The sequence below is a fragment of the Mesoplodon bidens genome (genome assembly GCF_964165515.1).
Source record: "Mesoplodon bidens genome assembly, chromosome: 18".
NCBI lineage: Eukaryota > Metazoa > Chordata > Mammalia > Artiodactyla > Ziphiidae > Mesoplodon > Mesoplodon bidens.
Window position 1 is genome coordinate 46,700,184 of NC_138175.1, and position 9,406 is coordinate 46,709,589.

Below are 9,406 nucleotides of genomic sequence, written 5' to 3' on the forward strand. Positions count from 1 at the left end.
GCAAAGGAGATTACAGAAGGATGTGAATACCAGGAAGCAGGGATCACTGGGAGCCATTTTAGAAGCATCCTGTCTATCATGTCTTATTACTTGCTACTCCATCTCCTATCCCCACCTAGACAATTTTTTCATTTCTGAGCCAGAGAATACTGTTACAGGTTAATCCAGAGTCACACATATATCACCTGAAATCAGTACATGCTCTTCAGATACAAAATGGACCCTACTATAGGTTTTCACCTCTCAGGAATTCCCAGCATGGATCTGTAAGCAGGCTCTAATCATTTCCTTGCCCACCCCTAGAGGCCTCACAAAGCCTGGGATTTCACCACATTCTTTTTTTGTTTTGTTTTGTTTTAGAGAGTTCAGCTTTTTATTGAACATGTAACAAAAGAGGTTTAGTCAAAGAGATCAAAGCCCATGTCAACATCAGACTCCTCAAATTCTTCTTTGCTTCCACTTTCTTCTCTTCAGCTGGGGCAGAAGTGGTGGAAGGGGAGGACCTCCTGCTGGTGCAGGATCAGCTGCTGGGGCAGGTCCCTGAGCCCTTATATTACAGATGAGGCTCCCAATGCCAGAGCCTTTGCAAACAAGCCTGGCCAGAAAGGTTCAACATTTACACTGGCTGCTATAATTAGGGCATTGATCTTGTCCTCCATGACCGTAACCTCATCGTTGTGCAGGATGAAGGCCCAGTAGATGCAGGTGAGCTCTGAGATGGAGGCCATGGTGTGGGCGAACGCTAAGTGGGGAATGCTGGGCACAGTGCTAGCCTCAGGATGAAGTGAGGGCCTAAGCCTAAAGCGGCTTGCAGCTTCCTCAGAAGGACTAAGCACCTTAGCAGCAGCTGAGGCCAATCAACACTAAATCCTATTTTATCTATAGACATGGGTCTATGGAAAAGTTCAGAACTTTCCCATGTGCAAATGAAATCATCCTTTATCATCAAATTGCAGAACTGACAAGAGATGGTCAAGTATCTCTCTGAAGGGACTTTGTTTTTGCTTCACCTCTGGTCTAGACAGAAGACTGAGTACCTAGGAGATGCCGATTTCTCCAGTACACATTTGAACAGTGGTTTGAGAAGACTGGGGCACAGAGGAGGGACCTGGAGTGCATTCCTCCAAAAATAGGAGGAACTGGGGAAGTTTCAGAATAAAAAATTAAAGTCTTCACATAACCTAAAAAATGACAGAATTTAACACTGAAAACCAACTTACATGACCCATGGGTTTAGAATTGCAAGAATTAGACAGTCTTCCTTGGAATTCATCTACTCAAGAATCCTAGAATCCAGGGAAGTCTTATCTGGGAGGAGGAAAAAAATGAGGCAATGAGACAAGATTTGCCATGGAGTTCACAAAATGTCAAGTTTTTTCTCCTCCATTTTTTTCTTCCAAACAACCCTCCCCCCATGTATACATTGGGAAGATAAGGTGGAGTCTAGGGACCTCTGCTTTCTGCAAACCCCAGGGAACCCTGATATAAACAGATGGACTCCTAGCAGATGTTCTCCTGCATTAAAACAGAAGTGTGGGCACTTTAACAGGATTTCCACCAGTACTGAATTCTGGGATGCTGAGCTACACTTGTGACTAGACTGTTCAAACTTGCTCTTCCAGGCCAGAGGAGGGGCCATATCATCCATATAGAACCTCCTTTAAGGTTTCTGGAACCTGGTTGATCTTCCACATCTGAAGTGAGAAAACTGCACAGACCATGGGCATGCATTCTTCTAAGCCTACATTACAACTCTCAGATTCTCATGGCTCATCACTCTCATTTAGTATCCAGACTGGGAAGGATGAAATCATGCCCACTGTATCCAGCCAAAAAATGAATAAATTTTTGTCTTTTTTTCTCTTTTAGTCCTAATCATCAGACCCTGCTATGAGATTAAGAACCATCAATTAGCAGGCTTTGTTGAAGGGCCAGGTGTCCATGAGCCACACACATTAATCTACACTAGGGAGACATCAAGAGTCTATTATTAAATGGTCCCATCCTTCTTCCCCTGGATTATTTAAATTGAAGTATAATACACATAAAGTATGTAAAAGACACTGATCTTAAGTATACAACTTGATTATTTTATGTGTACAGGAGGGTGACTACCACCCAGATTGAGATACAGAGTTTTTCTAACATACAAGTTTCAGTCATGCCCCTTCCCGGTCTATACCCCCTGGGTGACCAATATTCTTACTTCTATCATAATTGGTTAGTTTTACTTACTTTTGAACTTCACATAAATGAAATCATACAGTACATACTCTTTTGTGACTGACTTCCTTCACTCAGCATAATACCTTTAAGACTCATCTATGTAAATGTACCAGTACTTTCTTTTCTCATATTGTTATGTAGTACAATTTTCTTATGCATCCTGCTAGAGCATTTTGGTTGGTAACATTTTTCGGTTAAAATAAACAAAGCTTCTATTAACATCCTTACCCATATAATTTTGTGAATAAATGTAATCATTTCTCTTGAATATATACTTAGAAGTGGCATTGGGACTTCCCTGGTGGCGCAGTGGTTAAGAATTCGCCTGCCAATGCAGGGGACACGGGTTCGATCCCTGGTCTGGGAAGATCCCACATGCTGCGGAGCAACTAAGCCCATGCGCCACAACCACTGAGCCTGTGTGCCACAGCTACTGAAGCCCGCGTGCCTAGAGCCTATGCTCTGCAACAAGAGAAGTCACCACAATGAGGAGCCCACGCACCACAACGAAGAATAGCCCCCGCTCGCCACTAGAGAAAGCCAGCGCACAGCAATGAAGACCCAATGCAGCCAAAAATAAATAAATAAATAAATAATATAAAAAAAGAAGTGGCATTGAGGGTCATAGGATAGTATATCTTTCTCTTGATTTCGTAGAAAAGTTAAAGATACTCTTATAAGAGCTAGTGTATTTATGCTGAATGACTTTTCTTTACCCCTTCGTGTTCCAAATACATATCTGAACAAATCTATGTTTTCTAAGTATAACTGTGTTGGATTACTGGGTAGAAAAGTATGGCTAGAAGTTCCTGAGTAATGAATGTATTAAGTCTCATTGCTGTTTTTCTTCATATCTTCCTGACCTTCTAGCCATAATGTTCTTCAAAAGCTGTTGAAACATCTTATACTAATAATCTCCTTTGCATCTAACATCAGTGTAATAAAAAATGTAAAAGATATAAGATCAGTGTAATAAAAAATGTACCTTGCTGCATGAATCCATTCATTTCCAGAGATTCCATGAATTCAAACTAATTTTCAGCTTGCTAGAATGTCTTCCATCGATATCTTCAGAGGTATATCATCTTAATTTAGTCTGGAGGCCTTTATCACTCCCTACCTTAGATTTATTCCTGTAAGGATTACATTTTTCTTGCTCAATTATAAAGATCTGAAGGATAGCAACTACACTTTTAATGCTAATCTTCAAACACTAGCCTAGGGCCTGCCATATTGTTAGCAATTACTAAATACCTGATAGTCATTCAGAAATATAACTTCTAGGAAACTGTCATTGGGAAAGAGTTATAAAATGCACAGTGATACATGCACAAGGATGTATATCAAAGAATGATGTACAATAAGCACAAGTTAGAAATGTAAATACCTAATAAAAGATTAAATAAATTATTATCACCAATAGGGTGATATATCATGCCATCAATAGTGATGGCATATTCCACAGATCTGTTAGTTCATCATATTCCTGATGAAGTACTGAGATGGAAGGCATTAGAAAATGCATGACATTGAGAGGTGATAGGCAATCACAATTTTTTTTAATGGGCTTTGTCAAACTTCTCAGATGTGAATCTCAGCTATCACAATAACGAACCACGTGCTCTTGGACAATTTAGTTTTGGGGGCCAATTTCATCACCTTACTTTAAAATAGAGGTAATAATTTAGGGCTAAGTAAAATACAATGAACAGGCTTTAAACACACATTTGAAGACGCAGAGGGAGAAAAGGGGCAGAAGAATATCTGACAAAATGTGACCTGAAAACTGTCCCAAACTGAATCCATCGGGCCACAGTTCAAAGAAGCTGTCAAAAGGCCAAGAAGAATAAATACAAAGAAAACTCTGTTGAAAAACCAAAGAAAAAGGAAATTATAAAAAGTAGTGAATGGGGCGGGGTTCAAGCCCTGATCCGGGAAGATCCCACATGCCGTGAAGCAACTAAGCCCCTGTGCCACAACTACTGAGCCTGTACTTTAGAGCCCGTGAGCCACAACTACTGAAGCCCGCGAGCCTAGAGCCCGTGCTCTGCAACAAGAGAAGCCACCACAATGAGAAGCCCGCGCACCGGAACTACAGAAAGCCCGTGCGCAGCAACGAAGACCCAACGCAGCCAAAAATAAAATAAGTTATAAAAACAAAAGTAGGAAGGAATCACTAAGCCGCTGCCATGGACTCAGCAGCCTCCCCCTCGAGCCCCCTCGCTTCCCGATGCTCGGTCCTCCGTACCCGCTTTCTCCAGTCGCGGCCTTCCGCAGGCCGTTTCCACCGAGGAAAAGGAATTGTATCGTATGTCTGCTATCCAGAACCTCCACTCTTTCGACCCCTTTGCTGATGCAAGTAAGGGAGATGATCTGCTTCCTGCCGGCACTGAGGATTATATTGATAAAAGAATTCAACGGAGAAACGGCAGGAAGACCCTTACTACAGTCCAAGGGATCGCTGATTACGATAAAAAGAAACTAGTGAAGGCATTTGAGAAGAAATTTGCCTGAAATGGTACTGTAATTGAGCATCCAGAATATAGAGAAGTAATTCAGCTACAGGGTGAACAGCACAAGAACATATGCCAGTTCCTCGTAGAGACTGAACTGGCTAAGGACGACCAGTTCATGGGTTTTAAGTGCGTTTGGCTCACTGAAGCTTAAGTGAGGATTTCCTTGCAATGTGTAGAATTTCCTTTCTGGCCCTTGTCACAAGTTTAAAAACCTCACAGCTTGTATAATGTAACCATCTGGGGTCTACTTTTAACTTGGACTATTATAACTCCTTCATGCAATAAACTGAAAAGAGCCCCCCCCCCAAAAAAAAAGTAGTGAGAAGTAACAGTAAGACTGAGAACTGACTTCTCCAAAACAACAAAACTAAAGCCATAACAATTAAGTAATCTGGGACTTCCCTGGCAGTCCAGTGGTTAAGACTGCGTTTCCACTGCAGGGGGCACAGGTTCGATCCCTGGTAGGGGAAATAAGATTCCACATGCCACGGGGTGTGGACCAAAAACAAAAACAAAAAAAACATTAAGTGATGTCTTCAATATGCTGATATAAATGTCAAACCAGAATTCTATACTACATAAAAACAGCCTTCAAAGAAGTGGACTGGGCACCTTATTCTTGAAATAGGTTTGCCTTATCTCACTTATAATTCCACAAAACTTAATGTATTGTTCATCATATTATCCCACTCAACACTGATTTTGACGATGGAACTTACTGTACAGCAAAAGAAGTGAATCAATGAGCTAAAATCCATGGATTCACTAGGTTTAAGTATACATCTCCTGAATTAACTGATATTATACAATGGTGGAAAGAACTACTAAAGAGTCAATTATGTTGTCAGCTAAGAGGAATACCATGTGACGTTGGGGCACTATCCTGTAAAATGTATTTACTTGAACCAGAGATCAGTACATGGTACTATTTCTCCAATAAACTTTTATACATGGATAGGTTCAGGTAGCAAGGGTAGAAGGAACTCAGACTAGATATTCTGTGGCTCACCACAAATTTTGGTTCCCATCAATATTGGGTTATGCTAATTTAGAGATCTTAATGGTATTTAGATAAAATTGAAATTTTCACTTTCCATTCCTAGCCAAAAAGAATCACAATATACAAGATAAAGATGTTTTGTACTTTTTGATATAAGCAGATGCTACTATTCGTGGAAGATGTGCCAGATAGCTAAAACTGTCACCATCCTGTGCCAGCAGTAATGAGGCAGCTCCATGACACAGTCTATGGAAATCTGCTAAGGCTGTGAGTTTTGAGCAGAATCCTGACTGCCAATCTGTCCCAGGAATAACCTGCCTATGTCTTCCTCCCAGCTGGTGGACAACTTCAAATGCTGTGTGTACATGGAGCCTGTCTACTACCCTGACCTTGCAGTAACTAGGAACTTGATTTAAGTGTGAAATAGAGACTCATAAAATAAAACCCCAAATATCCAGGATACAATAATTACACACACACACACACACACACACACACACACGCATATCAAGAACTAGGGAAAATCTCACAGTGGATGACAAAACATAATCAACAGATATCAACAGGAAGTTAACACAGATACTGGAATTATCTGACATGGATTTTAAACTATGAAAACTCATCCAAGATGAATAGTCTGATAACTATTAATTAAATCCATGATTTACCATTTTCAGAAGAAGAAATCTCCAGGCCTGTATTAGGGTTCTTCAGAGAAACAGTACCAATATGATATCAAAGGAGATTTGTTTTAAGGAATTGGCTTATATGATTATGGTGGCTGAGAAATCCCATGATCTGCCATCTGCAAAATGGAGACCCAGAAAATCCAGTGGTGTAATTCAGTCAACAGTCCAAAGGCCTGAGAATGAGAGGAGCCAATGATGTAAATAAATCCCAGTCTGAGGGCAAAAGACGAGGTAAGATGTCTCAGCTCAGAAAACAGGGGAGGGGAGAATTCTTCTTTCCTCTGCATTTTTGTTCTATTCAGGCCCTCAACGGATTGAATAATGCCCACCCATATAGAAGAGGGCAAACTCACTTTACCAAACTCACTGATTCAGATGCTGATCTCATTCGGAAACATCCTCACAGACACACCTAGAAATAATGTTTAGCTAGGTATCTGGGCATCCTCTGATCCAGCCAAGCTGACACATAAATTTAACTATTACAAATGCACACTGTCAAATTGGCACTCATACTGCTCTCCTTAAACCATACTTAATCTCCAAATAAAAACAATAACAAGGTCATAATTTCACCTAACATGATACAGCTATTCTGGGTACAACAGAAGACTCAGTAAATTTTTCCCAGAAGAGGATGCAAAGTCCTTGGGTGATCTTTACACTTCTAGGTACCCTGTAATTTAAATATGATGATGTAAAATTAACAATATTAAATACTATGATATAAAGTCAATACTTGAATACTACGATGTAAAGTTACAAGGTACGGGATCAAGAAAGAAAAGAATATAAGCATAAACACACAGGTTCATAGCAAAACAAGGAGGAATACTCATGACAATTACAGTCCTCATTTCTGTAACTAGTCACATGATCATGCTTCTTTACCTGGTGGAGTGACACAAATTTTCATTCCTGAAGGGTCTGGATCATTGGTAGTCCTGCCTGGATTGGGTTGTTGTTTTCCACTGACCTTAGTCACAGGGCCATGGTGATAAGAGATGCCCTAAGTGATCTCTTGTATTCCAGATGTATTCTTCCTTACCTCCATCGTGGGACAGTAGTCCAATTTCCCCTCAGTAGTCAGGATCGATCATCCTAGCCAACACTGTAACTCTCCTTTGCCTGTTGATTCAGAGGTATGAGACCAAGGTGGCCAGGTGGCAGTCTGAACTTCCAGTTCACTGGAATCATTATTGTGCCACCTGGTGGAAGCAGTCTTCCTTCTGGAACTAAAACCTCTAGCCCAGAAGGGCATAAAGTCATGGGAATGGGAAGCAAAAATTTTGATAGTGGGTCACTAGGGGTAATAGTTTTACCACTCCCATTTCCACCTGTAAAGGAAAACCTACAGTTCTTCCCTGTGTTTCTTCCTTGTGCATCTTCTTTACTATTCACACACTTCACTCTGACACTTCACTTCTGACACTTCTGGTCACCAAATGTCGGGGGTGGGGCTGCGGTGCATGGCTGGGGGCAGGGTTCAGCTGGTGTCCTACAATTTAGTGTCAGACACACAGGTTAAGGGCTCAGTCCCACAAGGCTGCTCACCACTTCAGATGTCAATTGCAAGTAGTAGATCCCCATGTTACAACTTCTGTCTGATTTGGCTACAAATTCAAGGTTCCCACGACCCCCTCCTCAGCTTCAAGTAATTTGCTAGAGCAGCTCATGGAACTCAAGAAAATACTTACACTTACCGTTTACTGAAGGATGTGATAAAAGGATACAGATGAACGGCCAGATGAAGAGAAACACAGGGTAAGGTATGGGAGGTCCCAAGCACAGGAGCTTCTGTCCTTGTGGAATTTGGGTGTCACCCTCCCAGTGTGGATGTGGTCACCAACCTGGAAGTTCTTTGAACACTGTATTTTGGGGATTTTTATGGAGGTTTCATCATGGAGGCATGATGGATCATTAACCCCATTTCCAGCTCTTCTCCCTTCTCAAGAGAAAGGTGAGCAGGGTTGAAACTTCCAACGTTCTAGTCATGCCTTAGTCTTTCTGGAGACCAGCCCTCATCCAAGAACCATCAAGGAGCCCACCCAGAGTTGCCTCATTAGAACAGAAGATACTCCTGTCACCTAGGAAATTACAAGGGTTTCAACAGCCCTTTGTCAGGAGCCAGGGTCAAAGACCAAATATTAGAGTAAGAGATGCTCCTAGTGTTCTTATCACGTAGGAAATTACCAGAGTTTTAGGAGCTCTGGGCCAGGAACTAGACAAAGACCAACATATATACAGTTGACCCTTGAATGGGTTTGAACTGTGAGGGTCCACTTATACATGGATTTTTTTCAATAAATGCCACAGTACTACACAATCCAAGGTTGGTTGAATCCACGGATGCAGAAACACAAATACAGAGGGCCGACTATAAAGCAGTATGCAGATTTCTGATGGCACGGGGTATCGGCACCCCTAAACCCTGGGTTGTTCAAAGGTCAACTGAATTTTATTATCTCACACTATTCCTCGACTCCTGTATCCATGAATCCTGGCTACTAGAGAAACTACCACATATTGGATTCTGATTCAGAGCATATACAGCCTTCTGGAGAACCCAGACTCAGCCTGCAAGGTACTGCCACCAGCTGGATCTATAACTGAGTCTTCAAAAGGCCATGCCACCATTCTATCAAGCCAGCTGCTTCAGGATGGTGGAGAACATGGTAAGACCAGTGAATTGCATGAGCATGTACCCATTGCTGCAGTTGTTTTACTGTGAAAGGAGTTCCTTGATCAGAGACGATGCTGTGTGGAATACCATGACAGTGGATAAGGCATTGTATGTATATAAGTCCATGGATGGCAGTTTTGGCAGAAGCACTGCATGCAGGGATGGCAAATCTGTATCCAGAGTAAGTCTCTATTCTAGTAAGGACAAAGTGCTGCCCCTTCCACAATGTAAGTGATACAATGTACTCAAGCTGCCACCAGGTAGCTGGTTGAACACCGCTCAGGGAATGCTG

General features: G+C 41.6%; 2 pseudogenes across 2 annotated transcripts; one reads left to right on the forward strand and one right to left on the reverse strand.

The window, feature by feature from the left end:
• Nucleotides 1-398: 398 nt before the first annotated feature.
• On the reverse strand, nucleotides 399-728 carry LOC308605998 (large ribosomal subunit protein P1-like; annotated as a pseudogene). Its single transcript has one exon. The product of its transcript is annotated as a large ribosomal subunit protein P1-like (transcript).
• Nucleotides 729-4,438: 3,710 nt separating this feature from the next.
• Nucleotides 4,439-4,991, forward strand: LOC308606100 (eukaryotic translation initiation factor 1-like; annotated as a pseudogene). Its single transcript has one exon. The product of its transcript is annotated as a eukaryotic translation initiation factor 1-like (transcript).
• The last annotated feature ends 4,415 nt before the right edge of the window (nucleotides 4,992-9,406 follow it).